This window comes from Tenrec ecaudatus, chromosome 4, assembly GCF_050624435.1.
Source record: "Tenrec ecaudatus isolate mTenEca1 chromosome 4, mTenEca1.hap1, whole genome shotgun sequence".
In the NCBI taxonomy this organism is placed as follows: Eukaryota; Metazoa; Chordata; class Mammalia; order Afrosoricida; family Tenrecidae; genus Tenrec; species Tenrec ecaudatus.
The window spans coordinates 99,583,949-99,590,698 of NC_134533.1; positions in this window are offsets into that span (position 1 = coordinate 99,583,949).

The window sequence follows — 6,750 nt, forward strand, 5'->3', positions numbered from 1 at the left end:
CTTCTCAATTGGTCTGAGACTATGGAACTGTGGGGCAAAACCACAGGTGGGCTGACTTCTTGACCCATGGAAGCAAAAGTCAAGGGTGCACATGGCTGAGACACTGAGGACCAGAGAGAGACTTGGCTGATGGCTGAGGAGAGGTGTTGCTGTGGACCAATGGCTGCATCCTCAGTTTGCTGATCCTGCCTGTGGTAACCTATTAACGTCCCTAAAATAACCCCCTTTATCTGTGACTATTGTCCATGAGTTCTGTGCGGCCACTGTAAGAAATGATCAAACCCAGCCGAAGTGACGTGGTGTGGGAGGAATGGTTGGGGTCAGAATAGGCAAAGGGGCCTAGGTCATAGAGGCATGCTTACCCCTGCTTTGTTACAATTTCCATGATTATGTGAGAGAGATTGTAAAGTGATTCTCTTAGGAATGAAACCTCAAAATATCTTGCTAGTTTGATGTCATGAAAAAAACACCTGACCATCTGTAGGCAACTGGACATCCCCTTATGGAAGGGTCGCGGGGAGAAGACAAGCCAGTCAGGGTGCAGTGTAGCAACGATGAAACATACAACTTTCCTCTAGTTCCTAAATGCTTCCTCCCCCACACAATCATAATCCCAATTCTACCTTGCAAATGGCGAGATCAGAGGATGTACACTGGTACAGATAAGAACTAGAAACAGGAAATCCAGGGCAGATAAACCCCTCAGGACTACTAATGAGAGTAGTGATACCAGGAGGAGAAGGGGATGGTGGGGGAAAAAGGGGAACCAATCACAATGATTTACATATAACCCTCTCCCTGGGAGACGGACAACAGAAAAGTGGGTGAAGGGAGACGTCGGACAGTGTAAGGCATGAAAAAAAATTAATAAATTATCTAGGGTTCTTGAAGGAAGGAGGGGAAGGGAGGGAGGGCAAAAATGAGGAACTGATAACAAGGTCTCAAGTAGAAAGCGAATGTTTTGAGAATGATGAGGGCCACAAATGTACAAATGTGCTTGACACAATGGATAGATAGATGCATTGTGATAAGAGTTGTACAAACCCCAATAAAATAATGTTTAATAAAAAAAGGAAGAAAAGAAACCTGAATCCATCATTGGATGATCCTGCTTAGCAAAAGCATCGTGTTTTTTGAGCACCTGCGAGCTGAGCAGCGGTGATTGCCAACAGGGGTAAGGTACCTTGTCATTCTTGTTGGAGAACGCAGAGTACCCAATCAGATGTTGCGCTGTTGTGTGAAGAATACAGGATAGGAACCCCGGGTGTTGTAATGAGCTAGCTCCTCAATTGCTAATCAAAAGGCTGGCAGTTGGAACCCACCCAGGCCTCTGAGATCAAAGATCTGGCAGTCTATTTGCACAGCATCACCGCCTTGCAGCCCTGATGACGTGCAGCTCTACTTTGACACACATGGGGTAGGTCACCCTGAGTCGTGATTGTGTCAGTGACAACTAGGAATGCAAGGCAAAATGGAGACAAGTGGCAAAGTTCACCATTCGGATTAGAAGGACCAGGCGAGGCCAGAAGGTGGCCATCACTGTGGCGGGAGTGGCTCCTAAGACTCCATGCAGGGGGTGGGGGCTCGAACTGGGGCTTGGTGAGTGGGTCAAATTTGGATTTTACAGAGGAATGGAGAGCTGCTCTGAGAGGAGAGAAACACGGGAAGCAATAGGAAGCGTAGCCCAACTGGAGTGAGAAGATGTACAGATAGTAATGGGGATGGTCTTATTTTTTATGAAAAGGAAGAGAGAGACCAAGATAAAGAGGGAGGCTGATATAGGAAAGATACAGAAGCCAGGATAGCTGGTTGACCCCAGCACTGAAACTATGCTCCCGCCGAGCCTTCAGAAGGAACTGACCCTGTCAGAATCCTCGTTTATTTTTTCTAGCCCCAGGATTATTGTGAGACAATGCATTTTTGACATTTAAGGCATTCTGTTTGTAGTACTTTGTTATAGCACTCCCATGAAGCTAACATCAAATGTCAAGAAAATAAATGTTTTGCATCTTTCTTGATGGTGTGACTAGATATAGAATTTCAAGCTGAAATAATTTTCCCTTAAAATTCTACCTTCATTTCAGGTGAAGTTTTCCTGTTTTATGTTGTTATTGTTTTTTGTTTGTTTATAGTAAACTATTAAAGATGTTTTTCTGTCTATGAAATCCAGGATAGGTAAATATATAGTGATGGTAGCTGGATTAATGATTTCTTGAGGGCATGGCAGGGGAGGTTGGGCGACATGGTTAGCTAAACAGTGAATATAAGAAAGACAATGTTCCAAAATTGATTGTGGTCATGATCATATGCTTCTGGATATGATTAAGCTATTGAATTATATGATATGCAGATTCTGTGCCAATAAAATTGTTTAAACAAGGAAAATCATAAACTGTTTTGAAGGTACTTTTCCATTGCTTTCCAGATTCTATTGAGATATCTTCTATTCTGAGGGGGAAATCTCCTTGTCCAGTATGTAGTACAGGATTTGACATTGCCCAAAGGGAGATCTGGCCTTTGTCCTTGGATTCTGGGAAGTGGGCAAGATCATGCTTGACAGGAGTGACTTCGCTTTAAGGGAAGAGGGTTGGCCATATTCCATGATCTCAGAGTTGAAGGGCTGGCTGAACCAGAAAGAGCTACCCTGTGATTTAGGATGGGGGCTGTGAGCTACTTTTTGTCAACTGATCTGGAGGCTGAGATCAACCATGTGGGCAATCAACCCATCAGGCCGATGTAACGGAATCCCAATAAAACTTTGAACAATGAGTTTCCTTGGCTGGAAATATTCCATCCATATTGTCACCGTTTACAATCTCAGAAACTCACAGAGGCATTTCTAGCCAGTCCTTTGGTGTCTCTATGAGTCAGCGTTGACGGGATGGCAGTGCGTTTGGCTTTGGCTTTGGTATTGCCACATAGTGACCCCTGGCCTCAGGGGGAGGGGCGATGAAAGCTCCGTGTCTGGAACCCTCAGAGACCCTGCCTTACATGTCTCTTCCTTGGCTTGATTTTAGTATGTGTTCTTTCCATCTAATAAGTAATCATCTGAATATTTTACTTCAATATAAAATTAAAAATTGTTCATTCCTCACATAAATTAAGTTCAGATTTGACAACTCAGGACTTGTCGGACAGCTCGACATCATAAAGGAGGCAGCCTCATTGACCTTGCTGCACCACTCTCTCAGGGTGCTGCTGACTCAGGGTTCCGCATGGCCCCTCGAGTTCTGTTGTAGCTGCATGACAGATGGCAGGAAGGAGGAAGGCAGAAGAGAAAACTCTGAGTCTTTCCAGAAGCCCGACCCACCACTCTGCTTTTACCTTTTTGGCTAGAACTGAAAACATAGGGCCACATTTTACAGGAGGGGGAGGCAAAATACTACTTTGTAGCTGGATACGTTGCTACCATGAAGGAAACTGGGCTCCTATTGAAGAGGGGTGAAGGAGAATGGGTGTTAGGGTAAGAGACTAGAAGACATCGCTCGATTGAGATTTCCCCAGTGACCATATGTGTAAATAGGTTTTTTAAAAAAGTCTCCCTGCCAGAAAACTAACTGTAGGAGATACTTGTAGCTCTGTGTGTCACCTTCTTGGCAAACTTCAGGTTTGAGTTACAGAGGCTTTGGACAGGTTTGTCTAATCTTACACTCACCTCGCTCTGACAAAACCCAACCTCAATTGCATGCTGGGTGCCCTTCCTCTACGGGCCCAGGGCAAGTGGATGCAACAGATACCTGCCAGATCAGAAAGGCAACCAGGAATTAACACCCAAGGGACGAGTCTCATGAATGGATAATTGAAAGGTATGCTGCAGGCTTCTCAAGAGGTCCTGGTGGAATGGAGCCCCAGTTGCCTGTAGCCCAGCCTTGAGAACACACTCTTGTATCAGCTTCTCCTCCTTCTCTGTCTAACCTCTGCACAGGTCAGTCCAGTTCAGTCATGGCTGGCAAAGCCACACTGGAATGGATCCCAGGTTTTTCAGTGTGAGTAAACCAGAATGGGAAACATTATATATCGAAACCCTACTAGAAATTCAATTTCCCTCTTAGGAGACAAGGGGGCTTGAGCACTGCGTAGCAACAATCACATCTCTTCAAGGTGAGAATGAAAAATTGCGTCGGGCTCAAAGATGGTGGCCAGCAGCATGACCTTGAGTGTGTGCCACTCGCAGGTGAGGCAATAATCCCAAATCAAGCACCAGGCTTTTGAAAGGATGAATTATGAGATGCGGGTCTTCATCTCTTCTGTGTTTGTTCCCCATTACAGGGCCTCAACCTGAATTTTTTTCTTTTTCTATCTACTATTCCAGATGATCAACATTTAGAAAACCCTAGTCTTTTCTGCTTTCAGTTTCTTGGCCATGGCTGAGTTGAATTTCCCTGACTCAAAGCATGGTCTTTGTTCCTTCTGCTTGCCCCTCACTTGCCTTCTACCACCACAACCGGAATAAAAGAAGTCCCCACAAGATCTTGGCCTCCTCTCTGCTTTCTAAGAAACTCAACCTAGGATTAAAAGTGATCTATCTCATCATTTCCATTCTAAGCTTATATCTTTGCATCGCTTGTATTCATATAAAACTTTATTATAACTATCAGAATATACCATGTGTTGTCAAGAAGTCTTCAAGTGAAAAGGAACAGCTACTTTTCAGAGTCCTTATTACTCTTCCTTTTGCAGCTCATCTCCTATGACTCAAGTTAAAGAAATAACATGAACTCAGTTCTCATGTAAAACAACGCATAAATAGAATTTGGGCCAAGAATCTATAATAAGTAGGAGTTCTGAAAAGATGACTCTTCCTTTAAAAAAATATGTTAGAAATCTAGCCTTATAGGAGGTTTTAGGAAACATAACAGTCTGACATGGATTCTACTGTTAAGAAAGCAAAGCTCAGTTTTTATGGGTCATTTATTCTTGTTAAGTTGATGCGATGAAGTCTTTGTATATTTGTCTCATAGTGTAGAACCCGAGACACGGAAGTGGTTATTTTCTGTTGAATAAATGAATGAGCGAAGTGATAGTATATATTAGTTTATATTATTATATTAGTATATATTAGTTTCTATTTACTCATCTTATAAAGTAAGTTGAGAATAATGTCCTGGTATCACCAAAGGAATTTTTTGAGGATATTAAATATAAAATACTTCATAAAGAGTTAAGTGGTATCTAAATGTTTATCAATATTATCTCTCTAAGAAGAAACTAAATGGTTGAATATACCTGGAATTTGCTATTTCTTATTTCAACTTTAGACCATGTGGTGACGTTTAAAAAATTGTAAGTAGATTACAAATCAATAATTTTGAAATAGAATCTTTATTTCAAACTCACTTAATAGATGATTTTTGAACCAAAATAAGAAACAACTTAGTTATTTATACTGTGTTAGTTATCTATGGAATTTAAAGGTTGAGAGTCAGAAAATAGAATGTGCTAGAAGAAATAGATTTTCAAGTCACAAGTTTTTGTGTGTAATAAGTTGCTTTACAAACGGAAAATATGGAAATTTGATCTCTGGACTAGACATTTTTGTTCTACATCTAAAGTTCTTATCAGATAAGAGCCCTCTGCAAATGTATACCTCTAAACTGTTTCACTGGATTCAGTGAGATGCATGGAATTTTGTGTTGTTTACGGAATGTATTGGTGTTGTTTACAGGTGTGTTGGTGTTGTTTACGGGGTGTGTTGGTGTTGTTTACGGAATGTATTGGTGTTGTTTACAGGTGTGTTGGTGTGGTTTACGGGATGTGTTGCTGTTGTTTACGGGATGTGTTGGTGTTGCTAGGCTCTGGCGAGTCTGTTCTGACTCCCAGCGACGCTGTGTACAACAGAAAGAACCCCGGTCGCGTGCTGTCCTCACCGTTGTTCTCGTGCGCCAGCCCAGCGTTGCAGCCACCGTGTCACTCCATCGGGTTGAGGGCCTTCCTCTCTCTCATTGCCCTACTACTTGACCAAGCATGGCGTCCTTCCTCAGGGTTTTTTTTTTTTTTTCTGATAACACGTCCAAAGTCTCACTCTCCTCGCCCCCAAGGAGCATTCTGGCTGTACTTCCTCCGAGACAGATTTGCGTGTTCTTTTGGCAATCCATCGAACTTTCAATGTTCTTCCCCAGCACCCTAATTCAAACACATCATTTCTTCTTCGATTTTCCATATCCAAAGTTCAACTTTCACAAGCATCTGAAGCAAATGAAAATACCGTGGCTTGGGGCAGGTGTAGGTAGTATGTCGTTCCAGGAAATAAGGAAGCAAGGAGCAAGTGATTCCAGTCGCTAATTTCATGGATTCTTGCAGAAGAGAGCAAGGAGGAGGTGAGGCAGGAGGGGCCCCTCTCCACTCTGCTGCTCTCCTGGGAAGATGCCCCAGCTCCTCAGGAGAGCTTCCAGGCTAGCACCCTGCGAGCAGTAGTTTATCGTATAGCAATTGCTGTTGCTGCTGTGCGCGGTGGAGCTGAGGCCAACTCGCTGCCGAGGGAAGCTGCCCCATAGGGTTGATGAGACTGTCCTCTTTATGGGAAGGGAGCATTCGTGCTGCGGCGGTTACATGCTGGGGCTGCTAACCAGGAGGTCCCTGGTTTGAACACACCGGCCCTCAGAGCAAGAAAGATGTGGTAGTCTGCTTCCCTAAAGATTACAGCCTTGGAAACCCTATGGGGGCAGATCTCTGGTGGTGCTGTGGGTTAAGCACTGGGCTGCTAACCCCAAGGTTGGCAGTTCAAGTCCACTAGACACTTCAGGGAAAACT